This window comes from Mesoplodon bidens (genome assembly GCF_964165515.1).
Source record: "Mesoplodon bidens genome assembly, chromosome: 9".
NCBI classification, from domain to species: domain Eukaryota; kingdom Metazoa; phylum Chordata; class Mammalia; order Artiodactyla; family Ziphiidae; genus Mesoplodon; species Mesoplodon bidens.
Window position 1 is genome coordinate 103,847,058 of NC_138166.1, and position 18,362 is coordinate 103,865,419.

Below are 18,362 nucleotides of genomic sequence, written 5' to 3' on the forward strand. Positions count from 1 at the left end.
AGCTCCGCGATCCCGGGACAGGTAGGGCTGCCTAGCTGAGGACGTCGGCTCTCTCAGGAGCAGCCTTCCTGGATCACCTCTGCCAGGTGTGTTACTGATATTTTACATCTTATAAAGAGTTGCAGCTTATCAGAGTGCTTTCTACATGCTGTGCCGGTTAATCCCAAAGTTCACCTACACTTTCCTTAAAAAAATGTGTATCTTACACATTGATGGACATAGGCCATCTGTAAAGGTAGTAAAACAATTTCAAAAATTCTTAAGCATACGTAAGGATTGAGATAATATAAAAGAAGATTCAGACAGGAAAAAAATTCTTTTCCTATGACCGAATTCATGGATAATTTATTCCAAACTTTAGAAAGTTCTTAATCACACCAGTCAGCATATACAAAATAGTAGACCAAGTCCCATCGTGGACACAAAGAAATATCTTTGCATCTTGTCCTCATGTCTTGAAAAGATAAGATAGGAACCCACGGAAAGGTAAGAAATAATAAATATGGTTGTAGCAAAATACATCTCAGAGAAGAGCTTGATCTACTGAGATAATCTCAAGGGGTGAAAGTACACTACGGGCAGAGACAGGCCAACACCAGGTACAATTGAATCCTACGGGTCCGGGTGAAGAATGAAGAATCTTTATCAGACTGCCTTGGATAGCCTTTGATAGCCACTCAGTAGCTCGGGACCTCAGCCTCTTTTTATCAGCGTTGTCATCCAAAATCTCAGCCCCTCCTCACCAAGCTCAGTCCCAGACATTCTCCTAGGATAATGTGATGGGAGAAAATTGTGTGTTGGGGGGTCGGGGGCGGTTCTGAAATGCAGCACTAGCCCCCAGTCCCCTTGAAGCTCATCTTACCACACTCCTCTTTTGCCATCAAGACCTGTTGCCCCAGGGCAGGACCGTTATGATATTACACGTTGGGGAAGTGCAGAGGTGTACAGAGCTCAGAGATTGGGAAATGTGGTGAGCAGACCCACTGGGGGGAAGAGACAACAGCCTGACGGGAGCTGCAGGGTCAGGAATCTGAAGTCTTACCTGTCGAAGGAGGAAGTGGCTTTACAATGCGGAAGGTCATGATAAGATACAGAAGGGGAAATGGAAGTCGATCTAAAGAAGAACTTTAGAACGTCCTAGAAAGAGTGGTGGGGTGGGAAAGCTGACAGAACCTCCCTCAAGGAAGGTCTCTAAACAGGGGCAGACATCACGTACCAGAAATAGGTTTAACTACGAGGCAGAGAGTAAGCTGGGGTCCTCAAGGTCCGTGTTGTAACTGGCCGAGGTGGTCACGATTTGGATTTCATTCTTGGGTTCTTACTAACTTTCACTAGTATTTGCTCCATCGTCATCTTTCACAGAACCCAGCCTCTTATCTATCAACAAATTCTTTCTCTGCTTCCCTTAGCTTCTGCTAAGCTCTGCAGGGTCTTCTCACTCCAGAGTTTAGTGGGAATGGCCTCGTTCTGAGGACGGCAGCCTTCTGTTGTCCAGTTTTCACAGACTCCAGCCCAGGGTTGAAATTGAAAGGTTCTTCCAGGACATCTGTGGCCCTGGGTTCAGGCAAGGAAGCTCCCTTGTCCATGCGGTGGATGTAAAAATGGCGCCCAGGGCTTCCCTGGTGGCGCAGTGGTTGAGAGTCCGCCTGCCGATGCAGCGGACACGGGTTCGTGCCCCGGTCTGGGAGGATCCCACATGCCGCAGAGCGGCTGGGCCCATGAGCCATGGACGCTGGACCTGCACGTCCGGAGCCTATGCTCCGCAACGGGAGAGGCCACAACAGTGAGAGGCCCACGTACCGCAAAAAAAAACAAAAAACAAAACAAAATAAAAATGGCGCCCATGTTGGGAGGCCACTTGGACAGTGTGCGTAGAGATCACTGAACAGTCGTTCATGTGCAGATTTCCCATCCTGCAAGCGTTCCATCCTGAGGGGAGATAACATTTCTTTTTATGTTTGTGTCCCAGCCAGCCTGAGGACATTTTCTCTTTATAAAGTTGCTTGTATTGTGTGGCCTGCGGATATTTTGTGTGAAGAGATAGGTCCTCAGTTGTCACTGTGAAAGAAAACAGAAGCAGAGAACACGTACGGCCATCCCAGGTCACAGACATGACTCGGCCCCTGAGACCACCGTGATCTCAGCTTCAGAAGGATGGGGCACCCCTCCCCACAAATGCCTGGATCCACTAGTAACGGAACATATTCATGGAATTTGAAGGATCTCAGAGACCATCTGATCTGATCTCCATCCCCTGTTCCATTTTATTAAGAAACTTAACTCTTTATTGATCATGGAGTTGCCACCTCAGGATTTTCTGAATCATTTAAAACCTATTTAAAGATTTAGCCTATTGCCTCTTAAGATAAACATAAACTGGCCCTCTTTCCTACAAAACTGCTCTTTAAAATTTTTTCTATTAATAATCTATTTTCTGGCTAATGTAACTTGTATGCCCAAATCAATCTTTCCCCTAAAGCCTAATCAGAACCTTATTTTTAAAAAGGGATTTTCTAAAAAGACGTAAGTTTACAAAGACCGCAGAATGGATGAGGTGACTGAAGCAGCCAACTTTACAGTTTACGGCTGCGGCTTGGACACAGTTACAGCACTAAGTGCCTTAGCGCACTCTGAAGCCAAATCCTGATCCTGCGGTGAGGAGAGCTGAGTGGACACCCAGTTCACACCATAGGTACTGGGGGTAACAGCCGTTGGGGATGCGAAGGTGGGTTTAATGACATTTCAAAGGAGAAATGATTACACACCCGGTTGGATTGCTTGGGGTATTTTGTTGGTGAAGAAGCCTTGAGGAAAGCTTCACACGTGAGGTAGCATTTCAGATAAAGGCGTGGGTAGGGTCAGAATGTGAAACGCAGCCCAGAGAGACAAAAGTGCAAGTGAGAAGAAAAGTGAGAAACAGCAGGAGTCATCGTGTGGAGGGGTCTTTGCAGCCTGCGAATCACGGTCACTTCATGGATGCATGCATGTAAGAGGCCAATTTACGATCCAAAAATAATTTATTTTCCCACATTTCGCAGTAGATATAAACGTAGACCCCAGTGTGTAGCTCACAGCAACGTTTATTAAACTCCACGTCCTCTCCTGTTTATTTCTTTCACGTCCCAAAGCTGCTCTGAGACTGTTGAAAGCCTTGGACCAACGTTTCACTTCTCCTCCTCCTGCAGGACTTTATTGTGGGTATTAACTTGGCCTCTCAGATGCAACCAGAATAACAGCAACAACAAGAATCTCTCCTTTTTAGGCTGAGGGAAAATGTAGGGGCAACTGGACAATTCTCTGTGGTCAGTTAGGGAAAGGAAAATCTGTGAATGCTCCCGCACTCAAAATTGTTTGGCCCATCATGAAGGGAACTACAAATATTCGGCTTGGGCAGAGATTATGGTCAAAGGATTTAATAACTAGGGCAAGGTAGACCCCAACCAGCTGAAATAGAGGCCCAGTCACAGCAGACGCAGGCCCACACCACATTAGGACATAAGGGCTAGGTACCATAGCAGATGTGAAATTGTGACAGCCCCGTATAAACTTAGTGCTTCTTCCTCCTTCCTGTGGACCTTCTATTATGATCGTTTCTGGTAGGTTTATCTGATGTGGATCTCTCCCCTTAGCTTACACTGTACTGCTCAGTGTTGTAACGCCGTCATAGTGGATTATAGCTCATCAACTGCTTGCAGTCGGTACTTCTGTTTAATTAGACCTCTGGTGTATTGTTTTTAATGTCCAGTTGCTCTGCTGTAGTATGTCTTGTCCTTTCTCATCACTGTAGCATTTCATTTAGTCTTATCATCATGTACTTTCTTCTCTAATTTTTCATTAACATTTCTTCTGTGGTTTCTCAAAGCTTGCCACTTTTTTATTTTTTTGTAATTTTCAAGTTCGTAATTTTTATTAAGTATGCGACCACTTAAAAATACATACATTATTTTTATACCTTTGCACACTGCTAGATTAAACATAGATTAAAATAGAATATAGGTAACTAAAGACTCGGAAATGTTTGTAATGCTCACATCCACTCATTACGTAGCCAGATCCCATCTATCTGTGTCAATATTTGTAACTAAACGGCATGGGTTTTAGGTGATCGCCAGATACTTGCATAAGAGACGTGTAAACCATATTCAGTAGAACCTTGTGGAAACTCACTACCTATTTAATATAGAGGTTTAGGTTCCTTTCCAGATCTCTGGGGTCTGGCAGTGAAGCCAGCTGCATCCAAAAGATTGTATTATGACATAACATTTTATAATGAAATCATATCTATTCTGGGGTATACCAGTAAGCCGTTGTTTACATGCTTAGTTGGTCTCAATGACCCTGGGAGATGGGTAGCAGAAATACCTAATATTTGTCCAGTTTCTTACGATTTGAAAAGTACATTCTTACGGTATAATACTTGACATTCATATTCCCTTTGGTTTCTTTTGAACCTTTGAAATACATTTTTTTTGAGTACCGTTGATTTACAATGTTGTGTTAGTTTCAGGTGTACAGCAAAGTGAATCCATTCTTTTTCAGATTCTTTACAAAACAGAAACAGACTCACAGATCTCGAAATCAAACTTACGGTTACCAAAGGGGGAAGTGATAAATTAGGAGATTGGGATGAACATATACACAGTGCTTTACCTATACTATACTGAATATTCTGTGATAACATATTCCCATTTCTGACACCTTGCAATTTTTACTCTTATCACAAACAGACCTACTTAGAGTTCCCTAAACTCAGTGTTCCCCAGTTCCATGCTTTTGTCTCTGACTGCCTGATGAACTCCCCTGCATCCTCCAAGGTTCTTCTCAGGCAAGGGTTGATGTTTATCCCCTCCCAGGAGGGTTGAACTGGCAGCGGTGAGCTCGCCCGGGCAGCGTGGATGTGACTGTGGGTTCACCCTGAGACCAGTGCCTGGGACGGGCGCTTGACTCCTCAGCTGTTGGGGTCGCCTGCGTCAGAAGCCTGGGACCCGCACCCTCCAGTCCTGGAAAAGCCCAATCTTATCGCCAAAGAGAAATGCACTCACCTTCTGTGTGAGTTTCCTGGGGCTGCCGTGGCTGCCTGGCCTAAAGCAACAGAAACTGATTCTTTCACAGCCCTGGAGGCGGAGTCTGAAAGCGGGTTGTGGGCTGCGGGGCTGGTCCCTCCTGGAAGCAGGGGGGAGGGTCTGCTCTGAGCCCCTCCCCCCATCCTGTGCCTGCCTCCAGACCCTCTCCTCGCAAGGACGCCAGTCACTGGGCCCCCGAACCCCGAGCGGCCTCCTCTTACCTTGGTCACATTTACAAATAATTGGTTACAGTTTCTTCCAAGTAGGGTCTTGTCCACAGGCGCCGGGGGTTAGGACTTCACCACATCTTTGGGGGGACACAACTCAACTCACAGCAACTCCCCCTGCCCGAGACCCATATCACCTTCTCGAATAAGAAAGAGAGGACAGAAACGTCTATTGCTGTTCTTCTCGGGGACGCAGAACCAAGGGCAGCCACGGTAGGCTGTGTGCCAGAGACCATTCTTAACGGTTTTACCACATTCCAGAAGGCAGGAGAGGGTCCCCTGGGAAAGTAGTGGGATGCAGACGGTGTCTTTGGAAGGTAACTCTGACGTGTTAGAGGAAGAAGACGGCTCCAGCGTCCATTTCCTCCAGGAATTCTTCTTCCAGGTCATTGGGCGAAATAAATCCCCACGTTTCACGGAGCTGTGACAAGTGGTTGGGTTTTCTCCTCCCCACATAAACTCAACCCTGAACAACTGAGTCAGAGCACTTGGTTCATGAACTCTTGAGTTTTCATGATCACAGCCTCTGTGTAGAGAAGTGGACTTTCCTCTTCAAACTGAAGCCCAGGAACACGATTCATTTCCCTATAAGTTTGTCAGGAGGACTCCACCATCCCTGTTTCTGGGAAACATCTAAATACCACCAGGAAAACGGGCCCCGTGTGTGCATCAGGTGTGTGCAGCTTCATCTGAAACATTTTTTATATTTTTAAAAATAAATAAACGAACATCTTTTTCTTGGAACAAATGAGAGAACTAGAACATTTCCTTCCCATTCTGAGTGAGGAGAGAAACAACCTGCAGTAGTGACTCGTGCTGCAGACTGAGCCTCCCCCTCCCCCTGTGAAACCCTGACGTAGGAGCTGCTCTTAAGGTCATCGCGTCAGCAGCCTAGTTTATCAAGACAGGCTTCTCCATCTTGAAGTCGAATTGAAACAAAATAGGACCCAAGCTGATAATCAAGTGAATGACTGTGTCCTGATTACTGCCCTCACTATTAAGTTTTCCCGGGGGCCTCTACCATTGCCAGGTTTGCTGCCATCAAGAAACATGGAAAAGATGGTGACGGGGCAGTGAAGTCAGAGTCCGAAGGCCTGGGCTGGACTCAAGGCTCTGCCGCTTACTGGCTCTGTGCCTCGGGCGTGACAGTTCAGCTAAATCCTCCGTTTCCTCATCTGGACAATCGGGGGGATAACTGTACTGTCTCCTCAAGCCAGGAGGGTTAATCAAGAGAGCCTGGCCTGGTGTCTGATACATGGCAAATGCTTAATAAATGTGACCTAATGTTGTGATCACAGCTGTCATCATCACCTGATCAATCAATCAAGAATGTCTTAGGTACTGACTGCCTACTAACTCAGGATCCAGGGGTTGGGGCTGAGGCCATGAAATGAAGTCACATCCCTTACTTAGTGCCTCCAGATGAACAGAGGCCCTCAACCCTCACAAGCTGGAGCTGGGAGCCCTGGGTCTCTGCTTACACTAGCAGGGTAGAAAGTTCCAGAAGGGAGCATGGCTGCCACAGTCTCGGAACATTAACCAACCATCGGGTAGGCGTGGCAGTGAAGCAGCTGGTGACTTCAAGGGTGGCTCTGCCTAAGGGGCCTCCACAGCTGGGTCTTGGCAGTGTTAGGAAGTAACCACATTTTCCCCTTTTCTTTGATATTTCCTCTTTCCGTGCCATGTCCCCTCTGTGCCTTTACTCCTTCAGACACCCAGTGCTGCCAGCTACCCCGGCCGCATCCTGCCCTTGGGAACCATAATTAAGTGGCAAAACGCACACGGCTGTGCGTCTGCGCCACGTGAGTGCACCTGGAGTTTTGTTCATAATGGGGCAGCGGAGAAGGCCGGGTGGAAAATCAGAGTCAGTCTTGCAGCCCAGCTCCCCTTGACCGGAAGCTGCTGGCCGTGGCACAGTGGATAAGAAGGATTCAGAGGCCAGGTCAAGGTTCGGTGAGAAAGAATGTTGTCAACAACTGTTGTGTCACGTGTGCCTCGTGTAGCAGTGAGGGGGGAGGGATGCCCACGTGCCACGCACCTGTCACGTGTGGTATCATCCCCTGAAAGAAGTGAATACGCCCCTCATGAGGAAACTGTCTGACATGAGACATATTTGGAGGTTGAGGTCCATCCTGAGCTCACCTTGTCCTACAGAATGAAGTAAAGCGCATTTTCTTACAGGGCGCTACCGTCTTAAAAGCATTGTGGTCTGGGAGGTGAAAGAGACAACACATCATTTCAGAGAACAGAAATGTGCATTTGTGAAGGAACATTTGTGGAGACCCCGTGACTGGAAGGAGCAGAAATGGCTACAATCCTGACACCACCACAGAAGGTCTCCCAAGGGAAGGCTGCTGCCCAGAACTCCCGATTGAAGGACAGCTCTGTCTGTTGTGCATCTTTGGATGGGGGAAAAGAAAGACCCAGATCCTTTCAAAGAGACCTGGGGTGACACTGGTTCACACTCAGTCCTACAGTGTACAGCTAAGCAGGTGTCATAGGAATTATATATGCTGCTTCTATTCAGATTATTTCAAATCACTCACATCCAACTATAAATGAGGAGCCCCAAAGCTAAATGATAATAATAATAACATAATGCTAACGATATATAACATTGATCATTATAAGGAATATAATAAATTAATAAATAATGTTAATAATAAGTACTCTGCATCACTGAGGAAAGTCTGTTCATTAGCTTCAAACATGGAGGCTGATCGCAAGTCTCAACAACAGGATGTGAAAGGGGAAAACAAATGGTTCTGTAAACTACCTAATCCTCTAGACATCTCTTAATCCAAGTTTCCAAGGCATTAACCTGGGCTGCCCTTTTTAATTGTGGGTTTGTCCAGGTGAATGTTTGGAACTGGGTTTGAAACTCCTTGGAGCATTGCTTGTGTGTCTGAGAGTGAGACCATCTGTTCAGTGTCTCAAACATTTGGAGCTACTCCCTTCGAGGCTGCAGTTTCCAGGAGCAACGAGAGGGCTTCTCGAGGCAGGTGACCTCACGAGCATCGTTACACAGATGCTTTGGAAGACGCTATGCTCATCAGTAGATGCTGCCAGCCCCCAAGCGTACCCTCCGTAGGAGCCCTACTGCTCCCTGATAACAACCAAAGGAGCAGAACTTCTCACTTTCCCAGCTAGCACTTCCCTGTCACCCAGCAAGTGTCTGCAGTGGGCTGGTGCCGGGTGCCAGCAAACTTTTCTGCAAAATGGAGGTCGTATCCGGGTAGTGCGCTGCTGGAAATGTCCATGAAAAATAGATACTGTTATCTGATGCAATAGCAGTGCCCCTAGACCCATCCACTGCTTTCCTCCCGCACCCTAACTCTAGGTGGTAACAGCCTTTACTCGCCGGTCTGCCTTCAGGGCCTCCCTCTGACCAGTCCACTTCCCTCGCGAGTACCAGCTTCCTAAAGATTATTTCTCTGCCGAGTGTCTTCCCGGGCACATACATTTCTCTCTTTTCTAAGTAAAATGGTAGAAGAAACAAAACAGTCAAAACTAAATGACTCTCCTGGGCCACTGAAAAGGAGACCATCTGTGGAACAGGACCTGGAAGGATTTTTGAAAAGTACATATAAATGGACCACGTTGAACATGGAAGCCAACAACCAGGATACGTGGCATGATCAGTGAAAGACACGGTTACCAAAAGGTTAAAGTTTGTTTTCCCAGAATTCAGATCAGAGGCGACAGAGGATGGGAGCTGAAGGTCATCATGGACTAAGATAGCCTCAGTTAAGGGGCTGAGAGGGGATGCCCAGCCCCTGCTCCAACAGCTGTGGGCTAATATATTTGCCCTGGGCAGTTAAAGAGGCACTTGGCCGTGGGGGTCTCCCGGAGTGGACACTGGCCGGAGCAGGAAGTGGGGCTGTGCCCTGAGTGCTCTCAAAGACAAGGAGCCCAAGTGCTAAGGACGGCGGCTAACTGCTGCCCCCGCCCACCCCCAGGACCTGGCATCACTGGGCCCCCGCCCACCCCCAGGACCTGGCATCACTGGGCCCCCGCCCACCCCCAGGACCTGGCATCACTGGGCCCCCGCTCACCCCCGGGATCTGGCATCAGCCTCGTAGCGTCTGTGACCACCGCGAGGGGGTGCACTCCTGAACAGGACCCTCCCCACCACACGGCAGCAGCCAACCAGAGATCACGGAGACACAAAAGAAATGTGAAAGGGAGGCCTCAGACTGAACATCAGAAACAGAAATCCCAGGAGAAACATTCGCACGATCGCTTCTATTTACTGCTGTGAAGTCTCACTGGAAATGTCCTCAGAGAGTTCCTAGGAGGCGCCACGTTGATAATCCAAAAACAGGCCACTGGCAAAAAAGGAGACAGACTGCTGGAGATGTAACAAAATGTTTACCAAGGTATTTTTTTTAAGTTTCGAAAGAAGAACTGGGTCGATAGCGTAAGCACGTGCCCCAGTTTCCCCAGCAAGAGCCTGAGATGATAACCTCCCGAAGACCAGTGGAGGCCGTGTCACTGTTGTTAGTGCCCCTCCCTTCACTCTCAGAAGTGTCCCTGTTTGGGCAAAATTATTAGCAGAACACCATCAAATAGTAACCTGGGAAATCCAGCAGCAGGATTTCCCAGAAGGCCTTTTCTTTCACACGTCTGCTAAAGGGTTAACCTCCAAAATAAGTACCTGTGTTGATCTTACGGGCTGTGCATCAAGTCCATGAGACTTGTGTTGGCTGCCAGAAAGCTTAGAGTGAAATTTATAGCCCATGTGGGTAGGTCTTTGCAGCACACATTTGTTATTCTAGCTGTTTTCCTGGATTTCTGTCTCTTTTTTTTTTGTCTTTATTTTTACATTGTTCTGCTTTTCTCATCCACTCTTTTTATGCTTATTTTTATCTATGCATTTATATCTTTCCTATCTGCCTTAAATCCTTTTTGTCTCAGGACCCAGGGCAGATAGACAGAAAATAGGTGAAAGGGGAATGATTGACCAGTTGACTGGCAGATGGAAACATCAAACGGCTCCTTCAAATAGCATTCAAGGCTGTCCTCAGCCTGGTCCCACCATACTTACCCACCTGTAGAGCACTGTTCCTGGGTTAGAGCATTTCAAACACTTAGCAGCACAACCAGCTTCCAAGTGAAACATTAGAGGAACTAATACAAAACAGATAAAAATGATGTCTTATTAGCATTAAAAGTTCAGAAGTATAGCGTGTGCTTTTCAGTTGAATCAAAGAAGGCAATAAGACTATTTTGATGAATACAAAACGTGCATAATATAAGTTAGGGAATGCAGGTAAAACTTATAGCCTTTTGTTAATTACCTTCAACACCCATGAAATTAACCAAACCTTGAGAACCACTGCTGCCCTTCTTTTAGGGCCACTGTTGGAATAAATGGCTGAGGTTTTTCTGTTACTTCAGTACCTATAAAGCTCTCTACCTAAACCTCCGAGGCCTGTTAAATATCTTACACGACCTCCAAGGTCCAACCCATGAACTTCTCTACTCACACCCTCTCCCTCCTCGGGGCTCTGAGAGCATTTTTTGCCTCTCTTACCTTTTGTATCTTCTACCGCTCACTTCTAGGCGCCTCTCACCAAGGCAGGGCCTGTTTGACTGGCATCTGCACAGCAGCCTCATAACAGACTGAATACTGATACATGACCGTTCACCGAGCGCCAGCAATGTGCCAGGGCTCTGACACGCGCCCGGTGTGTTCTGGAGGCCTGGAGACCCAGCCCAAGGCCCGAGGGAGCAGCGCTGTGAGAGCGTTCCTCCCCCGCTTCCTGCACAGCTGCCCACCGACACGCCCAGTGCCCCCGCCCCCACCCCCTAGGTGCTGGTCAGTTTTCCCCACAGCGCATCGCACACCGGCTGCTGATATTCATGTGTTTTCAGTGCCCGTCTCACCCAGGGATGTCAGCTCTGTGTGGCAGGAACTTTGTATTACCCACCACTTCGATCCCAGTTTCTAGAACATTGCCTGCACACAGCGGGTCCTCAACAAATAAGTATTAATAGTTCTTGAAGGGATGAATAAAATCGACATCAAAATGCTACACTTTGGGGCCAGTATAGACTGAGCTTTATAAAGTCACAATTATACCTTAGAACTTCCTAGAAAAGAAGCTAATTCACATGCCCTTGTAGGGTGCCATAAATGCTACCTCACGTGATCTAGAAAACCAAAATATTCTGTAAAACATTATCTCCTGCCATCACACACGCGTACTTTGGTGTGCTTACAAGATGTAGGACACTATGAACACTGATTTAATTGTTTTAGACAGAAATGTTGTAAATGAAGAAAGATGGTCAAAAGCAATAAAAATAATGTAATATGCCATTTAAAACCATATGTTTAGGAGATTGGCCTAAATGAATTTTCTAACTGAATATAGACCTTCTGGCAGACTTGACATGTTTCTTCTCTTTTGCTTCAGAGGGAAGCCCTGGGGCCTGTGGATAAAGTTCAGGGAACAATGTTTCAACTTCATATAAAGAAAAAGCCAAAAGAGTTAGGAGCATCATGATGTGGTTGTAACTGTAGGTGTGACGTATGTACACACGGTGACCATTGAAGCTTCCGTCCCAGGAGTTCTCCAGGTGGAAACTAGCTAACCAGTAAGAGATGTCTCAGGAGGGTCCCTGTGGCTTTTGGGGACTAGATGACCTAGGGTCCTTGCCCTAGTAGGAATCTCTGGTTGTTCTTTTCCGATGCCGACCCAATAGAGCAACTTTAGGGACCATCCCAGGATCCAGGCAGATTTGACACCTTCTCCAGACACCTGGGGTCTCTGGCCACATACAGTGGTGCTTATTTGAATCATGAAAAACTGAACACATTGAGAGATCCTAACATACATTCTAAGTCATCACCAAATCTGTTGGATCAGTGAAGTCAAAATGTAGTATTTGGCTAGATGTACTGGGTTGTCTTTTTTGGAAACATGATGGTGGCCAGGACAGGGGGTGTGGCGTCTCTTTCACAGACCCTCTGGTAGCCAGTGAGCCCTAGCGCTTTGTGCCCTGGCCGTCTACAGTAAGTTGTACTTTGCTGCCTTTGCCTCACCTCACAACGCCTTAGGTAGGATTTGACTGCTCTCTCATTGTGTCAGAGCCTGATTTCATAATCTGGATCACTTTTCAAAAAGGACACTTGGGAAATACCAATTTTGTTTCTCCACTTAGTGGTTACTGGTGAAAATTTAATTTTTTAGATGCCTGTAAGGGAGCATTTCTTCTGGACTAAATGAATCCTCTTCTTAAACAAAAACTGCTGGCATATTTTGATCAACAGTAAAACATCCATCCATGTCCTCTACCCATGTTTGAATACTAGGTGACTTTTTTTTAAAACCAGGGAACATTATCTTATTGCCTAGCACAAGTAAACTACAAGAATTAGATTGGAAATGTCTAGATAGCTCTTAACAAAAGTTTCCATTTTAGACAAGGAGACATAAAAAGAACTGATCCCAAACTTAATTATCGATGCTAATGGAGAAGCAAAGGAATAAGGGAAAACCAGATGCTTCTGTAGCCAAGCATGTCTTCTTCTCCCAAACCTCACTGTTTAAGAGAACGTGGGCAAACGCAAGGCTTAGTGGGGAAGGAAGGGATGTGAGTGAACCCCACTTCGTGTATTATAACGGGGAGCAGCGGGGGGACACAGACGAGAACAGACACTGCTCGGCCCCAGTCAGTTGTCCCCTTTCAGAAACTGATATCTTCCGGTATTTCAACCCAAGTTCAGAATCCATATTTTTATATAAACAGCTGATTTCTAAATGTTGGAAACCAATTAAAATTTGAAACATTTTCCTTTTGGCTAAATAAAACATTTGCAGGCCACACCTGGCCCACAGATGACCAGTTTGTGATGTCCTGGTAGCGATGCACTGGATTGTCAAAGGTAATTTCTTGTTTCGTGGTCCCACTTATAAGCTGCCCACTTGGTTATCATGAAATAACCAAAGCTTAAGTAGGCAGAGGGAGCTGTGAGAGAGGTGGAAATGTTTCAGTCTCAAGGATCCATCCCTGGACACTCATGAATCCACAATACTCTTTTTGTGTGTGTGATAATGGAACTTTGCTTTTTTTCTTCTTCTTCTTTTTTAACATCTTTATTGCAGTATGATTGCTTTACAATGGTGTGTTAGTTTCTGCTTTATAACAAAGTGAATCAGTTATACATATACACATGTTCCCATATCTCTTCCCTCCTGCATCTCCCTCCCTCCCACCCTCCCTCTCCCACCCTCTAGGCGGTCACAAACCACCGAGCTGATCTCCCTGTGCTACGCGGCTGCTTCCCACTAGCTTGGTAGTGTATATATGTCCATGCCACTCTCTCACCTCATCACCGCCTACCCCTCCCCCTCCCCATATCCTCAAGTCCATGCTCTAGTAGGTCTGTGTCTTTATTCCCGTCTTACCCCTATGTTCTTCATGACCTTTTTTTCCTTAGATTCCATATATATATATGTTAGCATACGGTATTTGTTTTTCTCTTTCTGAGTTACTTTGCTTTGTATGACAGACTCTACGTCCATCCACCTCACCACAAATAACTCAATTTCGTTTCTTTATATGGCTGAGTAATATTCCATTGTATATATGTGCCACATCTTCTTTATCCATTCCTCTGTTGATGGACACTTAGGTTGCTTCCATGTCCTGGCTATTGTAAATAGAGCTGCAATGGACATTTTGGTACATGACTCTTTTTGAATTATGGTTTTCTCAGGGTATTTGCCCAGTAGTGGGATTGCTGGGTCATATGGTAGTTGTATTTGTAGTTTTTTAAGAAACCTCCATACTGTTCTCCATAGTGGCTGTATCAATTTACATTCCCACCAACAGTGCACGAGTGTTCCCTTTTCTCCACACCCTCTCCAGCATTTATTGTTTGTACATTTTTTGATGATGGCCATTCTGACTGGCGTGAGGTGATATCTCATTGTAGTTTTGATTTGCATTTCTCTAATGATTAATGATGTTGAGCATTCTTTCATGTGTTTGTTGGCAGTCTGTATATCTTCTTTGGAGAAATGTCTATTTAGGTCTTCTGCCCATTTTTGGATTGGGTTTTTTGGTTTTTTGTTATTGAGCTGCATGAGCTGCTTGTAAATTTTGGAGATTAACCCTTTGTCAGTTGCTTCATTTGCAAATATTTTCTCCCATTCTGAGGGTTGTCTTTTGGTCTTGTTTATGGTTTCCTTCGCTGTGCAAAAGCTTTTAAGTTTCATTAGGTCCCATTTGTTTATTTTTGTTTTTATTTCCATTTCTCTAGGAGGTGGGTCAAAAAGGATCTTGCTGTGATTTATGTCATAGAGTGTTCTCCCATGTTTTCCCCTAAGAGTTTGATGGTTCTGGCCTTACATTTAGGTCTTTAATCCATTTTGAGTTTATTTTTGTGTATGGTGTTAGGGAGTGTTCTAATTTCATTCCTTTACAGTAGCTGTCCAGTTTTCCTAGCACCACTTATTGAAGAGGCTGTCTTTTCTCCACTGTATATTCTTGCCTCCTTTATCAAAGATAAGGTGACCATAAACCATGTGCATGGGTTTATCTCTGGGCTTTCTATCCTGTTCCATTGATCTATCTTTCTGTTTTTGTGTCAGTACCATACTGTCTTGATTACTGTAGCTTTGAAGTATAGTCTGAAGTCACGGAGCCTGATTCCTGCGGCTCTGTTTTTGTTCTCAAGACTGCTTTGGCTATTTGGGGTCTTTTGTGTTTCCATAAAAATTGTGAAATCTTCTGTTCTAGTTCTGTGAAAAATGCTAGTGGTAGTTTGATAGGGATTGCATTGATTCTGTAGGTTGCTTTGGGTAGTAGAGTCATTTTCACAATGTTGATTCTTCCAGTCAAAGAACATGGTATATCTCTCCATCTATTTGTATCATCTTTAATTTCTTTCATCAGTGTCTTATAATTTTCTGCATACAGGTCTTTTCTCTCCTTAGGTAGGTTTATTCCTAAATATTTTTTCTTTATGTTTCAGTGGTAAATGGGAGTGTTTTCTTAATTTCACTTTCAGATTTTTCATCATTAGTGTATAAGAATGCCAGAGATTTCTGTGTATTAATTCTGTATCCTGCTACTTTACCACATTCTTTGATTAGCTCTAGTAGTTTTCTGGTAGCATCTTTAGGATTCTCTATGTATAGTATCATGTCATCTGCAAACAGTGACAGCTTTCCTTCCTCTTTTCTGATATGAATTCTTTTTATTTCTTTTTCTTCTCTGATTGCTGTGGCTAAAACTTCCAAAACTATGTTGAATAATACTGGTGAGAGTGGACAACCTTGTCTTGTTCCTGATCTTAGTGGAAATGGTTTCAGTTTTTCACCATTGAGGACGATGTTGGCTGTGGGTTTGTCATATATGGCCTTTATTATGTTGAGGAAACTTCCCTCTATGCCTACTTTCTGGAGGGTTTTTATCGTAAATGTGTGTTGGATTTTCTTGAAAGCTTTTTCTGCATCTATTGAGATGATCATATGGTTTTTCTCCTTCGATTTGTGAATATGGTATATTACGTTGATTGATTTGCATATATTGAAGAATCCTTGCATTCCTGGAATAAACCCCACTTGATCATGGTGTATGATCCTTTCAATGTGCTGTTGGATTCTGTTTGCTAGTATTTTGTTGAGGATTTTTGCATCTATGTTCATCAGTGATATTGGCCTGTAGTTTTCTTTCTTTGTGACATCTTTGTCTGGTTTTGGTATCAGGGTGATGGTGGCCTCGTAGAATGAGTTTGGGAGTGTTCCTCCCTCTGCTATATTTTGGAGGAGTTTGAGAAGGATAGCTGTTAGCTCTTCTCTAAATGTTTGATAGAATTCGCTTGTGAAGCCATCTGGTCCTGGGCTTTTGTTTGTTGGAAGATTTTTAATCACAGTCTCAATTTCAGTGTTTGTGATTGATCTGTTCATATTTTCTATTTCTTCCTGTTTCAGTCTCAGCAGGTTGTGCATTTCTAAGAATTTGTCCATTTCTTCTAGGTTGTCCATTTTATTGGCATAGAGTTGCTTGTAGTAATCTCTCATGATCCTTTGTATTTCTGCAGTGTCAGTTGTTACTTCTCCTTTTTCATTTCGAATTCTATTGATTTGTGTCTTCTCCCTTTTTTTTTGATGAGTCTGGCTAATGGTTTATCAATTTTGTTTATCTTCTCAAAGAACCAGCTTTTAGTTTTATTGATCTTTGCTATCGTTTCCTTCATTTCTTTTTCATTTATTTCTGATCTGATTTTTATGATTTCTTTCCTTCTGCAAACTTTGGGGGTTTTTTGTTCTTCTTTCTCTAATTGCTTTAGGGGTAAGGTTAGGTTGTTTATTCGAGATGTTTCCTCTTTCTTAAGGTAGGATTGTATTGCTATAAACGTCCCTCTTAGAACTGCTTTTGCTGCATCCCATAGGTTTTGGGTCGTCATGTCTCCATTGTCATTTGTTTCTAGACATTTTTTGATTTCCTCTTTGATTTCTTCAGTGATCACTTGGTTATTAAGTAGTGTATTGTTTAGCCTCCATGTGTTTGTATTTTTTAAAGATCTTTTCCAGTAGTTGATATCTAGTCTCATAATGTTGTGGTCGGAAAAGGTACTTGATACGATTTCAATTTTCTTAAATTTACCAAGGCTAGATTTGTGACCCAAGATATGATCTATCCTGGAGAATGTTCCATGAGCACTTGAGAAAAATGTGTATTCTGTTGTTTTTGGATGGAATGTCCTATAACTATCAATTAAGTCCATCTTGTTTAATGTATCATTTAAAGCTTGTGTTTGCTTATTTATTTTCATTTTGGATGATCTGTCCATTGGTGAAAGTGGGGTGTTAAAGTCCCCTACTATGATTGTGTTACTGTCTATTTCCCCTTTTATGGCTGTTAGTATTTGCCTTATGTATTGAGGCGCTCCTATGTTGGGTGCATAAATATTTACAATTGTTATATCTTCTTCTTGGATCAATCCCTTGATCATTATGTAGTGTCCTTCTTTGTCTCTTGTAATAGTCTTTATTTTAAAGTCTATTTTGTCTGAAATGAGAATTGTTACTCCAGCTTTCTTTTAGTTTCCATTTGCATGGAATATCTTTTTCCATCCCCTCACTTTCAGTCTGTATCTGTCCCTAGGTCTGAAGTGGGTCTCTTGTAGACAGCATATATATGGGTCTTGTTTTTGTATCCATTCAGCCAGTCTGTGTCTTTTGGTGGGAGCATTTAATCCATTTACATTTAAGGTAATTATCGATATGTATGTTCCTATTCCCATTTTCTTAATTGTTTTGGGTTTGTTACTGTAGGTCTTTTCCTTCTCTTGTGTTTCATGCCTAGAAAAGTTCCTTTAGCATTTGTTGTAAAGTTGGTTTGGTGTTGCTGAACTCTCAGCTTTTGCTTGTCTGTAAAGGTTTTAATTCTCCATCAAATCTGAATGAGATCCTTGCTGGGTAGAGTAATCTTCGTTGTAGGTTTTTCTCCTTCATCACTTTAAATATGTCCTGCCAGTCCCTTCTGGCTTGCAGAGTTTCTGCTGACAGATCAGCTGTTAACCTTATGGGGATTCCCTTGTGTGTTACTTGTTGTTTTTCCCTTACTGCTTTTTTTATTTTTATTTTATTTTTTGCTGTACGCGGGCCTCTCACTGTTGTGGCCTCGCCCGTTGCGGAGCACAAGCTCCTGACGCGCAGGCTCAGCAGCCATGGCTCATGGGCCTAGCTGCTGTGCGGCATTTGGATCTTCCCGGACCGGGGCACGAACCTATGTCCCCTGCATCGGCAGGTGGACTCTCAACCACTGCGCCACCAGGGAAGCCCCTCCCTTGCTGCTTTTAATGTGTTTTCTTTGTATTTAATTTTTGACAGTTTGATTACTATGTGTCTTGGCGTGTTTCTCCTTGGATTTATCCTGTATGGGACTCTCTGTGCTTCCTGGACTTGATTAACTATTTCCTTTCCCATGTTAAGGAAGTTTTCAACTATAATCTCTTCAAATATTTTCTCAGTCCCTTTCTTTTTCTCTTCTTCTTCTGTGACCCCTATAATTCGAATGTTCGTGTGTTTAATGTTGTCCCAGAGGTCTC

At 44.2% G+C, this 18,362-nt stretch overlaps 1 protein-coding gene across 5 annotated transcripts in view; it reads left to right on the plus strand.

The window, feature by feature from the left end:
* The window catches only part of DPP6 (dipeptidyl peptidase like 6), a gene marked incomplete at both ends in the record, with an annotated part of 1,069,187 nt that overhangs the window by 988,119 nt on the left and 62,706 nt on the right, over window positions 1-18,362 (plus strand). The gene's annotated exons all lie outside the window — the stretch shown is intronic.